General features: G+C 38.9%; 1 protein-coding gene across 1 annotated transcript in view; it reads right to left on the bottom strand.

The window, feature by feature from the left end:
- The window catches only part of PI15 (peptidase inhibitor 15), a 96537-nt gene that overhangs the window by 27021 nt on the left and 52056 nt on the right, over positions 1-17460 (bottom strand). The window lies entirely within an intron of this gene.

The raw sequence follows: 17460 nt of genomic DNA, 5'->3' as shown, positions 1-17460 counted from the left end.
ATAAGAAATAAAGCAAAACTTTATTAGGTTTAAATGTATAACAAACAATGTATTTTATCTAGTAAAGGTATGTATTCATTTGGCATTCAATAGAAAAAAAAAATATCTGTACATTAGTATTACACAAAGCAGCTGAAGAATATGCAAAATTGTGTAAGGAAATTAAAATGTTGTGATATTTTTATTCAATCTGAAACCATTAAAAAAAACAGATTTGTGGATTTACTGTTCCTTTATATGATTATGATTACCTACCTATTAGTGATTTCTTTAGTCTCGACTTCTTAGCCTGTGTCTTGGTTGTTTACACATATATTTTTATATTAACATTTGTGAGCAAATAACATTTGTGAGCAAGCATAGTTTAAAAAATAATAAAGAAAGTTGCTTTCTGGTCATCAGAATTTTCATTTAAAATTAAAATAAGGGTTTTTTTACTTAGAAAATATGTTTTTATATATATATATATATATATATATATATATATATATATATATATATATATATATATATATATAAAGTTACGTACATTTTTATTTAAAATGTTAATTAAACAATATTGGGGTTGATCACAATCCGCATTAGTAAAAACATATTCTGCAGCGCTGTCCATGGGTACAATTAAGTTAAATCAAACAATGATATAAAACTTGTAATAGACAAGACAAAAATGTTCAAACGCATACAGGAGGAATTGAGGGCCCTATTCCCATGGGAACTTACAATCTAGAAGGGTAGGAGGTTGAGAAACAGGAGGTGAGGACTGCAAGAGTGAGAAAGATGTTAATGCAGAGTTAGATGATGGAAATGTTAGGTAAGTGAAATTAATGTATTACTGAGTTGGGTGGTAGGCTTCTCGGAACAAAAAAAGTCTCCAGGGAGCATTTAAAAGAAGAAAGATTAGGGCAAAGCCTGACAGCATGAGGGAGAGTGTTCCAGAGGGCAGGTGCTGCACGACAGAAGTCCTGCAGTCTAGCATGGAAAGAGGTGATATGGGGTTATGAGAGAAAGAATTCTTGGTATCCAGCACACTTCCAGCAAATCTGGTCCTATACAAACGCTATATCAATAATATAGTATTGATTTGGAAGGGAAGCCATCTAGAATTTGAACAATTTATATCAGAGATGAATAATAATAACAAAAATTTAAAACTCATCTGTGAAATCAGTAATTAAAAAATAAGCTTCCTGGACATAGAAATTTATATTTAAATAACACCATTAATAATATAGAAAGCATTTTAAGACCGTTGATGCGAACAATTACAAACATGACTAGCTGCCACCACCAGAAGTGGAAGAAAAATATCCCTAAGGGACAGCTATTACGTATTTGAAAGAATTGCAGTAGTGATACTGATTATGACACACAAGCTGCAATTTTAAAGGATAAATTTATAGCTAGAGGCTACAAAGATACAGAAATTATAGCAATTAACGAAGAAGTAAAAATAAGAAATAGAAAGAACTTTTGACAAAAAAGAAGGTAACACATAAAATAACAGACAGTAAAGAACTTTTTATTTCCTTCATTACTTAGTACAGCCCAAATAATTACCTAATAGAAACAATTATAGGGAAACATTGGCCATTCCTAAAAAGTGATGATTCTCTGCCAAAACACCCAAATATAATTTATAAGATATCTCAGAATCTGAAATCTATTCTTGCTCCCACAGAAATTAAGAGGAATAGTCAAAGGGATAAAGACCTTATGGGAAAAGTAATACATGGTTTCTTCCCGTGCCTTACATGCAAGGCTTGCAAACATTTGGAGAAGACAAAAGAAATAAAGTCTAACATTACAGAAAAGAGCTATAAAATCAAACAAAAAATTAGATATTCAGATAAAAATGTTGTCTATCTTTTAGAATGTAATTGTCAAGAATTTGATTTGGGCTGTTTCCTCTCAGATTAAAACTATAGTATTTCTAAATTTACATTAATATTACATTATCAGCTTCCATTTATAAATAATATATATTTTAAATAATATTTCTCCATTGGTACAGTTGCAAGAAAAAGTATGTGAACACTTTGGAATGATATGGATTTCTGCACAAATTGGTCATAAAATGTGATCTGATCATCATCTAAGTCACAACAATAGACAATCACAGTCTGCTTAAACTAATAACACACAAAGAATGAAATGTTGCCATGTTTTATTGAACACACCATGTAAACATTCACAGTGCAGGTGGAAAAAGTATGTGAACCCCTAGACTAATGACATCTCCAAGAGCTAATTGGAGTAAAATGTCAGCCAACTGGAGTCCAATCAATGAGATGAGATTCGAGGTGTTGGTTACAGCTGCTCTGCCCTATAAAAAACACACACCAGTTCTGGGTTTGCTTTTCACAAGAAGCATTGCCTGATGTGAATGATGCCTTGCACAAAAGAGCTCTCAGAAGACCTACGATTAAGAATTGTTGACTTGCATAAAGCTGGAAAGGGTTATAAAAGTATCTCCAAAAGCCTTGCTGTTCATCAGTCCATGGTAAGACAAATTGTCTATAAATGGAGAAAGTTCAGCACTGCTGCTACTCTCCCTAGAAGTGGCCGTCCTGTAAATATGACTGCAAGAGCACAGCGCAGACTGCTCAATGAGGTGAAGAATCCTAGAGTGTCAGCTAAAGACTTACAAAAGTCACTGGCAAATGCTAACGTCCCTGTTAGCGAATCTACAATACGTAAAACACTAAACAAGAATGGATTTCATGGGAGGATACCACAGAGGAAGCCACTGCTGTCCAAACAAAACATTGCTGCACGTTTACAGTTTGCACAAGAGCACCTGGATGTTCCACAGCAGTACTGGCAAAATATTCTGTGGACAGATGAAACAAAAGTTGAGTTGTTTGGAAGAAACACACAACACTATGTGTGGCAAAAAAGAGGCACAGCACACCAACATCAAAACCTCATCCCAACTGTGAAGTATGGTGGTGGGGGCATCATGGTTTGGGGCTGCTTTGCTGCATCAGAGCCTGGACGGATTGCTATCATCGAAGGAAAAATGAATTCCCAAGTTTATCAAGACATTTTGCAGGAGAACTTAAGGCCATCTGTCTACCAGCTGAAGCTCAACAGAAGATGAATGTTGCAACAGGACAATGACCCAAAGCATAGAAGTAAATCAACAACAAAATGGCTTAAACAGAAGAAAATACGCCTTCTGAAGTGGCCCAGTCAGAGTCCTGACCTCAACCCGATTGAGATGCTGTGGCATGACCTCAAGAAAGCGATTCACACCAGACATCCCAAGAATATTGCTGAAATGAAACAGTTCTGTAAAGAGGAATGGTCAAGAATTACTCCTGACCATTGTGCACGTCTGATCTGCAACTACAGGAAACGTTTGGTTGAAGTTATTGCTGCCAAAGGAGGTTCAACCAGTTATTAAATCCAAGGGTTCACATACTTTTTCCACCTGCACTGGGAATGTTTACATGGTGTGTTCAATAAAAACATGGCAACATTTCATTCTTTGTGTGTTATTAGTTTAAGCAGACTATGATTGTCTATTGTTGTGATTTAGATGATGATCAGATCACATTTTATGACCAATTTGTGCAGAAATCCATATAATTCCAAAGGGTTCACATACTTTTTCTTGCAACTGTATATTTTAAATGCATCTGATTTTTCTGGTAGTTTTAATATTTTTAATATTTTTAATTTTTTAATATTATTGATATTTTTAATATTTTTAATATTAATGTTTGTAATATTTCTAATAACCTATATATTATTAAATAGTTATCGATAAACTAATAAAAATAACATTAATATATCAATTAATCCCTCAAAAATTATTGTTCAATGCTTGACCTCAAAAAATCTAGTAACTTAATAAACTAATGAAACTAAAGTCTCAATAATAATTATTTCACAAAAAAATTAGGATTCTAACTTTTTAACATATTTGTCTAAATTGGTTCCAAAATATTTAATTTCATACACTTTATTAATAATTTAAGATTTAATTAATTTGGTCTTAGTTATATATTTGCATTTATATTTTATGATATTAAGTACAACATCTATTATCTGTACATTTCCATATATTGTGAGCAGTCACTAACAGCCTCTTTTATAAGGATAATATAAATAAATTTGGTCCGTTATTATTAAAGAAGTTTAAATCTGGCCATATCCTACACTTTCTTTTTATATTTCACCTCTAATATTGCCAAAGCAATTAACAGTTAAAACTATAAAGTCATAATCAATTCAATTTACAAATCACACTTGGCATTCTTCAATTAGTTAAAAATTACTAATTGAAGAATGAAAAATACTCCTATAAAAGGCACTAGGTTTTTAATGCAAGGTAGAGCTTGAGAAAGGTGTAACAGCCGAAACGAGTTGCTCTATTATTGATCCACCTAACAATCAGTATTTGAACTTGCAGTACTCCCAAGCCCCAAATGCTAAACGGCACATTGAAGTTGCCAGTTCTACCCATATTGAAGGAGAATCACTCTGCATCCATCCTGCATCTAATCACATGGACTGTTGATTTGGAGATTATCCGGACCATTATCAATCCAGGAGAGACGCCCGACACCACCCAGTGTAAGTAAGACTTTAACACCATTTATTTGGAAAAGTTTGTTTGCTGGTGACAAGTTCCCTTGTCTCTCCTTTCTCCTATACAGGATAACAACTTTGCCGTGTAAGACTCACTTTAAGGAGACTTTATGTTCATTGACAAAACTGTGAGAAATTTATATTTCTGATAAACAGGAAACATTTTAACTGTCAGAATGCTTTCTTGGAATAGATACCTCTTATGTATATGTCTGTTTTTATTGTGAAATGCTTCTTGTGATATGTGTTTTGATTTTGATTTGATATGATTTGAAGTGCGCATTTTATATTTAGTGTGTGTTGTTTCTATATGCTACATATGGGGGTTTTTAATATGTTCTATGAGTTTGTTTTTTTAATATATTAATGATTTTTACTTTACTCCAACTTATACTATTATAATCTTAACATTTCTAGCCACATAGTTTATATTAAGTTGTAAAAGTGCCACATATTTTAGTCTGCATTAGTTTCTTTGATAGAACTGTGCTCTCTAATTATCTTCCTAATTGCTCTCACAAGGTGTATTGGAGAAATCGCCTGTATCTGTTGGCATTATAAACTTTTTTTGCTAGCGCAGATCATCCTTTGTGTAATGATAGTCGAAGATGCAAGGAGCAGGTCGTTATTGGATCTTAGTGGGTGGGCTGGAGTATACTTGTTGATTAGAGAGGATAGGCAGTGGGGAGTGGCGTTGGTGAGAGCTTTGTATGTGAGGGTGCAAATTTAATTCTGCTGTAAATGGGGAGCCAACGAAGGGACTCGCAGAGAGGTGCACCAGATACAGAGCGACGGGAAAGGTGGATTAGCCTTTCAGAGGCATTTAGGATGGATTGAAGGGGGGAGAGGCGGGAAAGAGGAAGGCCAGTAAGTAGGTTATTGCAGTAGTCAAGTCAGGAAATAACAAGGGAGTGAATTATTTGCTTTGTAATGTTAGCGCTCAGAAAAGGACAAATCTTGGAAATATTGCGTAAGTGGTTGCGGCAGGATGAAGAAAGCGATTGGCTGTGGGGGACAAAGGATAGATTTGAGTCAAGTGTAACTCAGAGGCAGGGGACTTGGGGCAATGGGGAGATAGTGATGCAGTTGACAGAGATAGAAAAGTCAGAAGTCGGCGTAGAGCTTGTGGGGGGGATAAGAAGGAGCTCAGTCTTGGAGATGTTAATCTTTAGGTGGTGAGAGGCCACCAGGAAGAAATACCAGATAAGCAGTCACTGACATGAGAAAGGACAGAGGGAGAGAGAGCGGGGGTGGAAAGTAAAATATGAGTTAGCTTCAGGATGGTTAAACATCCAAATTAGATGGAACTTTTTATATGATGATAAAAACATCATTTACTCAACTCATAATAATAATTTTCATGATTCAGATAGAACATACAATTTTAAACAACTTACCATTTTACTTCTATCAATTTTTCTTAGTTTTCTTGTTACGTGCACGTGTTTGCAGCATTATATGGCAGCAGTTTTGGAACAATGTTATACATAAGCAAGAGCACTAGATGGCAGCACTATTTCCTCTCATGTAGTGCTTCAGGCACGTGCATGCTACCTACCTAGGTATCTCTTCAACATATCATAGGAAGTAAGAAAATTTGATAGAAGTAAATTGAAAAATTTTTTAAAATTGTATTCTCTATCTGAATAATAAAATAATTTTTTGGGGTTTAATGTCCCTTTAAAGCTCTAATACCAGACTTAAAATGGACATGATACCCAAATGTAGAAGCACTTGAAAGAGATGCAGCATATCTGTAATAAGCTGACTGGAAAATATCACCTGAACATCTCTATGTAAAAAAGGAAGATATTTTACCTCAAAATTTCCTCAGTAGCCACCTCCCATTGTAAAGAGACTTTAAGCAGCCAATCAGGATGCTAATACCAGGACTTGCAAGGGAGCGTGCATCTGGCATGTGCAGGTACAGTTATGTTATTTCTCTCCTCCGTTTAAGGAAGTTTACCATGAATTCTCACAAGATTTCAGCTAAATCACATAAGATGATGCTGATTGGCTATTGTTTTTTTTTTTCAACTTGCAGCTGGACAGTAGCTGAAGGACACACAGAACTTACTCTTATTAGCTAAATACATTTTGAGGTAAAATATCTTCCTTTTTACATATAGATGCCCATGTGATATTTTATTTTCAGCTTTTTACAGCTAAGCCTCATTACTTTGAAGTGATTTAGCATATGGATATTATGTCCCTTTAAAAGCATTCCATTATAACCCTGCTAGACTGTAACAGTAGTGGTATTACGCAGATTACAATAGCTCCAATATAAATAATTTGCTTAAATAACCTGTAGTTACTGACCACATTTCATCATCAAATTCCAAAAGAACAATAAAGATATTAATTCTAAGGAAACTTGAACGTTTATGTTGACAAAATATATCACATTATTTCTCCAGAAAACAGATGTTACAGCATTTTGTATCAGACCACATCTTTTTTAATGCAAGAAATATACTGTTATAAATAAATGTATAAATGCATAATATAAAACAAGCCGTATCTTTGCTTTGATGTAGAAAGTTATGGCTTCTCAACATTTAATTTGAAAATGCAATTTAATATGCTTTAATTTTCCACATGTTCCAACATGTAGTTTATGTATATAACATGAAAAGATCACAAATTCTGTGGTCCATACCACGCTGTTATAGAATATGGACAAAATATGTTATTACAACCCTCCATATTTTGGTTTGGTATAGTTTCAGCCTTTCTACTTTGCGATATTGCTAGTACTATATCACATATATTTCATTCCACTATTTCTACATTTAGTTTGAAAATGAGGATGATGGGGGTTATTTATGCTTCTTCTTTGATACTTAGATTTGACTTTACATAATCCCCATTGGATGTGGACATCAATTCCTCAGCAAGAGTTTGGCCTACAAGAGACACCTCACACGAACTATCTATCATCCAAAAAACAAAACTTATGCTTACCTGATAAATTGATTTATTTCTTGATAGGGTGAGTCCACGGATCATCAGTAATTACTGTTGGGAATATCACTCCTGACCAGCAGGAGGAGGCAAAGAGCACCACAGCAAAGCTGTTAAGTATCACTCCCCTTCCCACAAACCCCAGTCATTTGACCAAAGGAAAAGGAGAGAAAGGAAGCAACACAAGGTGCAGGGGTTCCTGAGTTTTATATAAAAAAACAAAATGTCTGAAAAATACAGGGGGGGGCGTGGACTCACTGTGTCAAGAAATAAATAAATATATCAGGTAAGCATCAATTTTGTTTTCTTTCTAATGACACGGTGAGTCCATGGATCATCAGTAATTACTGTTTGGAATCAATACCCAAGTTAGAGGACACAGATGATAAGGGAGGGACAAGACAGGTAACCTAAACAGAAGGCACCACTGCTTGAAGGATCTCTCTCCCAAAAGAAGCCTCAGCCAAGGCAAAAGTATCAAATTTATAGAATTTAGAAAAAGTGTGTAGAGAGGCTCAAGTTGCAGCATTGCAAATCTGTTCCACAGAAGCTTCATTATTGAAGACCCAGGAAAAAGAAACAACCCTCGTTGAATAAGACGTGATTCTTTCAGGAGGCTGCTGTCCAGCAGTCTCATAAGCCAAATGAATTATACTTCTCAACCATAGAGAAAGAGAAGTAGCCGTAGCTTTCTGACCCTTGCGTTTCCCAGAGAAAACGACAAACAAAGCAGAAGACTGGCGAAAATCCTTAGATGCCTGCAAATACTATTTCAATGCATGCACCACATCTAGGTTGTGCAGTAAACGCTCTTTATGAGAAGAAGGGTTAGGACACAAAGAAGGAACAATGATTTCTTGGTTAATATTGCTATCCGAAACCACCTTAGAAAGGAAACCTAACTTAGTATGCAGAACCACCTTATCCGAATGAAAGATAAGATTAGGGGATTCTCATTGCAACGCCGAGAGTTCAGAGACTCTTCGAGCAGAAGAAATTGCAACCAGAAACAAAACTTTCCAAGATAACATCTTAATATCTAAGGAATGCATAGGCTTAAACGGAGCTTGCTGAAGAACTATAAGAGCAAGGTTAAGACTCCAAGGAGGAGTAACAGCTTTGAACACAGACAAAGAAGCAAGAGTGGCACTTACCGCTCCTCCAGGGTACGTAGTCTGAGCAGCGTCGCTTCAGCGTGTAAAGAACGTGTCATACGTTCTGTTTCGTTCCTCCTTGCAGCTCTGAGAGTATAATCTGGAAGTGGGAAGCCCAGCCACAACGCCTCTGTCCTGGGCGCAACAAATACAAATATGTGAAACAGCAAAGGCTACAGGCTACAAACCCACTATGTCCAAGAAATGAGGCCGGGTCAGTCGAAAGAGTAAAAGTTGAAGACTTATTGTTATTGTGCAACACAGCTACACTGATACCCCTGATTGTCAGTGTTTAGAGCTGCGGCTCTTTTTTGCTTTTATTAAGTGCACACAATAAAGTTTTCAACTTTTACTGTTTGGACTGACCCGGCCTCATTTCTTGGACATAGTGGGTTTGTAGCCCTGTAGCTGTTGCTGTTTCACAGGTTTGAACACAGGCCTGATTCTGACCAAGGCCTGACAGAAGGATTGCACATCTGGCACATCCGCCAGACGTTTATGCAATAATATAGACAAGGCATCTATTTGACCCTTCAAGGTAAGGTGTGGAAGAGCCACAAACTGGAAGTGTTTGTCTAGAAACGCAAACCTCAGAAACTTGTGATGATCCCTGTGAATGGGAACATGAAGGTATGCATCCTTTAGGTCTACGGTTGTCATGAACTGACCTTCTTGAACCAAGGGAAGAATGGAACTAATAGTTTCCATCTTGAAGGATGGTACTCTGAGGAACTTGTTTAGACTTTTGAGATCTAAAATCGGTCTGAAAGTCCCCTCTTTTTTGGGAACCACAAACAGAATGGAGAAGAATCCCAGACTCTGTTCCTGCATTGGAACTGGAACTATCACTCCCAGGGCGGAAAGATCCCGAACACAATGTAAGAACTCCTCTCTTTTTATCTTGTCTACAGATAATCTTTAGAGGAGGAACCTGCCCGTGGGAGGAAAGGTCTTGAACTCTATTTTGTATCCCTGGGACACGATGTCCACCGCCCAGGGATCCAGAACATCCTGAACCCAGGCTTGAGCGAAGTGAAAAAGTCTGCCCCAACAAGATCCGCTCCCGGATCGGGGGCAGGCCCTTCATGCTGACTTTGAATAATTTGCGGGCTCCTTAAATTGCTTCCCCTTGTTCCAAGACTAATTGGGCTTCCAGGAAGACTTGGACTGTTTCTGCTTGGAAGAGGGAGGGGAAGGCTTACCTCTAAAGTTTTGAAAGGAATGAAAATTACTCTGACGCCCCTTCTGTTTATTTATCTTATCCTGTGCGAGGAAATGTCCTTTTCCTCTTGTAATATCAGAAATCATTTCAGCCAATCCCGGTCCAAACAAGGTCTTACCCTTGAAAGGGATAGCCAAAAGTATGGACTTAGATGAAACATCTGCAGACCAGGATTTCAACCATAAAGCTCTGCAAGCTAGAACAGCAAAACCAGATAATTTTGTTCCTAACTTAATGACTTGCAAGGATGCATCCGTGATGAAGCAATTGGCCAACTTCAAAGCCTTAATACTATCTTGGATCTCCTCAAGAGGTGTGTCCCTCTGAATAGAATCAGACAAAGCATCAAACCAGTAGGCTACAGCGCTGGTGACAGTGGCAATGCACACCACAGGCTGCCATTGTAGACCCTGGTGAACATACATCTTCTTTAACAATGCCTCCAACTTCTTATACATAGGATCCTTAAAGGAACAACTATCCTCTATGGGAATAGTGATATTCTTAGCCAAAGTGTAAATTGCCCCTTCCAGCTTAGGAACCATCTGCCAAGACTCCTTAATAGAGTCAGCTATTGTAAACATTTTCTTGTAAATTGGAGATAGAGAAAGGGAATTCCAGGTCTCTCCCACTCCCGTGCAATAATCTCTGTAGCACAGTCTGGTACAGGGAAAAATTCCACCACGGAGGGAACGTCAAAGTACTTGTTTTGTTTACTAGACTTCTTAGGATTGACTACGACAGTCGTATCGGAGTCGTCCAAGGTAGCTAACACCTCCTTAAGTAACAGGTGGAGGTGTTCCAGCTTAAACCTGAAGGATACAACTTCTGCATTAGAAGCAGCAATTACACTGTCAGAATCTAAGATTTCACCCTCAGATGCCACCAAAGTGTCTTTCTCATCAGATTTTTGAGCAAGGGAAACTTGACTAGCTACAATCTGATCAGAAACCTCACTCGCTGTTTCCTTAAACTTCCTCTTGCGCTTTCCCTGAAGCATGGGAAAAGCAGACAGCACCTCAGATACCGCAGAAAATACATGAGTGGCAATGTCTTGCAACAAAAATCCTATTGGATTGTGAGAGGAAATGCAGGGCACTGCATGTGTTGTATAAGCTTGGGATGCTTGGGTGGACAGCTGCAGCATATCTGATACAGGAGACCCCTGAACAGCATCCGCCTTATCTAAGGGTGGCTTATGTTCAAAAATCTTATCTCTATAACACAAAGTTCTCTCAATACAGGAAGAACAAAAAAGTACTGGTGGTTACACCTGGGAATCAAAACATAACTTGCATGCAACAATCTGTAAGGCCTATTGGTCCATCTTATAACAAAAAATAAAACACTGTTTTTATTTTATTCTAAAGATAAACTGCACACAAAATGTTACTGTGCCTTTAAATAACTAAATTAATAGGATAACAGATTTTCTGTAATATACCCCAGGCAACCCACTACACCTCAGGAACTTTACTGAGGTGCCTACCTGTCCTGCCACCTGGAAACAATTTTACCATTCAATACTATTTACTGATTGAACCAACTGAACTCCAAACCTGCTATCCGTCGTCTGAGGCCGACAATATCGGAGCAGCCGACAACTACACCACAACTGGTCTGGAACTGACAGCGCCGAAAACTTTCTCTCAGAGTGAAAGTGCGCCAAACAACTGCCGTCTCTGAAAAACACACCCCTATTTTAATCTGGGGCCGTCCCGGCGATCGGAAGGAAAGTTCTGATGTAAAAATGTCCTTAATGAAAGATCCGTAATTAACAGGATCTGTATGTCAAATCAGACCACACAGCATACACAAGTCCAGTCCATATTATAACCGGAGCTAGGAACCCAATCTGAGCCACCAATAACCCTAACACAACAGTGCTTGCAAACTGCCCTTGTTAACCCTAACTAGGATCAATACAATGCCCCTTTATATCTGAGCTAGCTGCTCAAGTGCCAGAATTTTTCTTGCCCTGAATGAATGAAATGAACTTACCTGAAATGTCCGTCAGCAAGACAGCTCACCCAGTTTGAGAGGTTGATTCTCCTCACATGGACCTGTGAAAAAGGAAAAACTGAGTAAATGTACTCAGGCTTTAAGGTTAGGGCAGCAAGGATGATTGAGAAAATCATTGCAGTGAATATTGTACCTCACAAGTTTCCAATTGCTTAAAAGCCACCACTGCCCTACTGAAGAGACTGATGTGGACCCGGCTAGATCCCAGAAATAACAGAGCAAACCTACTCTACTTTTAAAATAATAAAAACTTGATTGTAGAATTTCTATCAGACACAGAAAACTTTACCACCTCCTTGCAACGTAGGCAAAGAGAATGACTGGGGTTTGTGGAAAGGGAAGTGATACTTAACAGCTTTGCTGTGGTGCTCTTTGCCTCCTCCTGCTGGTCAGGAGTGATATTCCCAACAGTAATTACTGATGATCCGTGGACTCACCATGTCATTAGAAAGAAATAATCTATACACTTCTTGGTAATGCAAGTTCCTTCTCCTTTGCCTGTTGCTGGAAATTAATTGATTTTTTTTTTTTTAAAGTTATAAAAAAATAAACAAAAAATTCTAATTTATTTCTCCAAAATTAACTGCATAAACTTAATAATAATATATTTTTGTAATTGAATATTAGTATTTATTATTCTATAGTATTAATCTTTTTTTGTGAGCATATTTTATTTCCCTAAATGAAAATTGTTTTTTTCTAAGCTAAACAATGGTTAGTAAAAATGTAAGGCTGAATAAATAAATAACCTCAAAACAAACCGCAAACACCCCTAGAGTGACTGCAGACAATTCCAAATAACAAGAATCTGGAAGATGCAGGCTTACACCCAAACTCTTTATTTTCTGGGGGTTTTATGTTAGATATAGATGTTTTAAGAAAGGAGATATTAGCCTTGAATTGCCAAAAACAACTGCACATAAGCCAAAAATCTATGTTCTTTGTGGGAAATAGTCAAATAAGTTTTCCTTTGTTCTCTAATAATAGTATGTATATTTATGAATACTTCTTAATAGCCACATTTGCTGAAAGTAGCATATTTTTGTTAACATTATACATATTTAACATATTAAGTTTATATTGCTTAAATGTATAAAACTAATTTGATCTAGGTATAATTTCTTTTGGATACTCTAATTAAAAATAAGTTTTAAATAATATTCTAATCAACTATTGGGATAGTATTTGAATTTAAATATAAAGGACTAAATTTCAAGTGGCCTGCTAACTGTTGCGTGCAAGCAATATTGTGTTTTTACGCCTGTAGAAAATAGTGCACGTATTCCAATTTTGAAGTAAAATGAAATACAATTCTACTCATATAAATATAATCTGATAAAATTATTCATATATTAAATTTTTTTTATAAGGGTTAAAACATAATTTATGCTTACCTGATAAATTCCTTTCTTCTGTTGTGTGATCAGTCCACGGGTCATCATTACTTCTGGGATATTATCTGCTCCCCTACAGGAAGTGCAAGAGGATTCACCCAGCAGAGTTGCTATATAGCTCCTCCCCTCTACGTCACCTCCAGTCATTCGACCAAAGACCAACGAGAAAGGAGAAGCCAAGGGTGTAGTGGTGACTGGAGTATAATTTAAAAAATATTTACCTGCCTTAAAAAACAGGGCGGGCCGTGGACTGATCACACAACAGAAGAAAGGAATTTATCAGGTAAGCATAAATTATGTTTTCTTCTGTTATGTGTGATCAGTCCACGGGTCATCATTACTTCTGGGATACCAATACCAAAGCAAAAGTACACGGATGACGGGAGGGATAGGCAGGCTCATTATACAGAAGGAACCACTGCCTGAAGAACCTTTCTCCCAAAAATAGCCTCCGAAGAAGCAAAAGTGTCAAATTTGTAAAATTTGGAAAAAGTATGAAGCGAAGACCAAGTTGCAGCCTTGCAAATCTGTTCAACAGAGGCCTCATTCTTAAAGGCCCAAGTGGAAGCCACAGCTCTAGTAGAATGAGCTGTAATTCTTTCAGGAGGCTGCTGTCCAGCAGTCTCATAGGCTAAACGAATTATGCTACGAAGCCAGAAGGAGAGAGAGGTAGCCGAAGCCTTATGACCTCTCCTCTGACCAGAGTACACGACAAACAGGGAAGACGTTTGTCGAAAATCCTTAGTTGCCTGCAAGTAGAACTTGAGGGCACGAACTACATCCAGATTGTGTAGAAGACGTTCCTTCTTTGAAGAAGGATTTGGACACAAGGATGGAACAACAATCTCTTGATTGATATTCCTGTTAGTGACTACCTTAGGTAAGAACCCAGGTTTAGTACGCAGAACTACCTTGTCTGAGTGAAAGATCAGATAAGGAGAATCACAATGTAAGGCTGATAACTCAGAGACTCTTCGAGCCGAGGAAATAGCCATTAAAAATAGAACTTTCCAAGATAACAATTTTATATCAATGGAATGAAGGGGTTCAAACGGAACACCCTGTAAAACGTTAAGAACTAAGTTTAAACTCCATGGCGGAGCAACAGTTTTAAACACAGGCTTGATCCTAGCTAAAGCCTGACAAAAGGCCTGGACGTCTGGATTTTCTGACAGACGCCTGTGTAACAAGATGGACAGAGCTGAGATCTGTCCCTTTAATGAGCTAGCCGATAAACCCTTTTCTAAACCTTCTTGTAGAAAAGACAATATCCTAGGAATCCTAACCTTACTCCAGGAGTAATCTTTGGATTCACACCAGTATAGGTATTTACGCCATATCTTATGGTAAATCCTTCTGGTAACAGGCTTCCTAGCCTGTATCAGGGTATCAATAACCGACTCAGAAAAACCACGTTTTGATAAAATCAAGCGTTCAATTTCCAAGCAGTCAGCTTCAGAGAAGTTAGATTTTGATGTTTGAATGGACCCTGAATCAGAAGGTCCTGTCTTAGAGGTAGAGACCAAGGCGGACAGGATGACATGTCCACTAGATCTGCATACCAAGTCCTGCGTGGCCATGCAGGCGCTATTAGAATCACTGATGCTCTCTCCTGTTTGATTTTGGCAATCAATCGAGGAAGCAGCGGGAAGGGTGGAAACACATAAGCCATCCCGAAGTTCCAAGGTGCTGTCAAAGCATCTATCAGAACCGCTCCCGGATCCCTGGATCTGGATCCGTAGCGAGGAAGTTTGGCGTTCTGGCGAGACGCCATGAGATCTATCTCTGGTTTGCCCCAATGTCGAAGTATTTGGGCAAAGACCTCCGGATGAAGTTCCCACTCCCCCGGATGAAAAGTCTGGCGACTCAAGAAATCCGCCTCCCAGTTCTCCACTCCCGGGATGTGGATTGCTGACAGGTGGCAAGAGTGAGACTCTGCCCAGCGAATTATCTTTGATACTTCCATCATTGCTAGGGAGCTTCTTGTCCCTCCTTGATGGTTGATGTACGCTACAGTCGTGATGTTGTCCGACTGAAACCTGATGAACCCCCGAGTTTTTAACTGGGGCCAAGTCAGAAGGGCATTGAGAACTGCTCTCAATTCCAGAATGTTTATTGGTAGGAGACTTTCCTCCTGACTCCATTGTCCCTGAGCCTTCAGAGAATTCCAGACAGCGCCCCAACCTAGTAGGCTGGCGTCTGTTGTTACAATTGTCCAGTCCGGCCTGCTGAATGGCATCCCCCTGGACAGATGTGGCCGAGAAAACCACCATAGAAGAGAGTTTCTGGTCTCTTGATCCAGATTCAGAGTAGGGGACAAGTCTGAGTAATCCCCATTCCACTGACTTAGCATGCACAATTGCAGCGGTCTGAGATGTAGACGTGCAAAGGGAACTATGTCCATTGCTGCTACCATTAAGCCGATCACCTCCATGCATTGAGCTACTGACGGGAGTTGAATGGAATGAAGGACACGGCATGCATTTAGAAGCTTTGTTAATCTGTCTTCTGTCAGATAAATCTTCATTTCCACAGAATCTATAAGAGTCCCTAAGAATGGAACTCTTGTGAGAGGAAAAAGAGAACTCTTCTTTTCGTTCACTTTCCATCCATGCGACCTTAGAAATGCCAGAACTAACTCTGTATGAGACTTGGCAGTTTGAAAGCTTGAAGCTTGTATCAGAATGTCGTCTAGGTACGGAGCTACCGAAATTCCTCGCGGTCTTAGTACCGCCAGAAGGGCACCCAGAACCTTTGTGAAGATTCTTGGAGCCGTAGCCAATCCGAATGGAAGAGCTACAAACTGGTAATGCCTGTCTAAGAAGGCAAACCTTAGATACCGGTAATGATCTTTGTGAATCGGTATGTGAAGGTAAGCATCCTTTAAATCCACTGTGGTCATGTACTGACCCTTTTGGATCATGGGTAAGATTGTCCGAATAGTTTCCATTTTGAACGATGGAACTCTTAGGAATTTGTTTAGGATCTTTAAATCCAAGATTGGCCTGAAAGTTCCCTCTTTTTTGGGAACCACAAACAGGTTTGAGTAAAACCCTTGTCCTTGTTCCGACCGCGGAACCGGATGGATCACTCCCATTAATAACAGATCTTGTACACAGCGTAGAAACGCTTCTTTCTTTATCTGGTTTGTTGACAACCTTGACAGATGAAATCTCCCTCTTGGGGGAGAGAATTTGAAGTCTAGAAGGTATCCCTGAGATATGATCTCTAGCGCCCAGGGATCCTGAACATCTCTTGCCCAAGCCTGGGCGAAGAGAGAGAGTCTGCCCCCCACTAGATCCGGTCCCGGATCGGGGGCCCTCGGTTCATGCTGTCTTTGGGGCAGCAGCAGGTTTCCTGGCCTGCTTGCCCTTGTTCCAGGACTGGTTAGGTTTCCAGCCTTGTCTGTAACGAGCAACAGCTCCTTCCTGTTTTGGTGCAGTGGAAGTTGATGCTGCTCCTGCTTTGAAATTCCGAAAGGGACGAAAATTAGACTGTCTAGCCTTAGCTTTGGCTTTGTCTTGAGGCAGGGCGTGGCCCTTACCTCCTGTAATGTCAGCGATAATTTCTTTCAAACCGGGCCCAAATAAAGTTTGCCCCTTGAAAGGTATATTAAGCAATTTGGACTTAGAAGTTACATCAGCTGACCAGGATTTTAGCCACAGCGCCCTACGTGCCTGAATGGCGAATCCTGAGTTCTTAGCCGTAAGTTTGGTTAAATGTACTACGGCCTCCGAAATGAATGAATTAGCTAGTTTAAGGACTCTAAGCCTGTCCGTAATGTCGTCCAGCGTAGCTGAATTAAGGTTCTCTTCCAGAGACTCAATCCAAAATGCTGCCGCAGCCGTAATCGGCGCGATGCATGCAAGGGGTTGCAATATAAAACCTTGTTGAACAAACATTTTCTTAAGGTAACCCTCTAATTTTTTATCCATTGGATCTGAAAAAGCACAGCTATCCTCCACCGGGATAGTGGTACGCTTAGCTAAAGTAGAAACTGCTCCCTCCACCTTAGGGACCGTTTGCCATAAGTCCCGTGTGGTGGCGTCTATTGGAAACATCTTTCTAAATATAGGAGGGGGTGAGAACGGCACACCGGGTC

The sequence above is a fragment of the Bombina bombina genome, chromosome 5 (assembly GCF_027579735.1).
Source record: "Bombina bombina isolate aBomBom1 chromosome 5, aBomBom1.pri, whole genome shotgun sequence".
Lineage (NCBI taxonomy): Eukaryota > Metazoa > Chordata > Amphibia > Anura > Bombinatoridae > Bombina > Bombina bombina.
The sequence above is the reverse complement of the archived record's forward strand: the minus strand, read 5'-3'. Positions and strand labels throughout refer to the sequence as shown.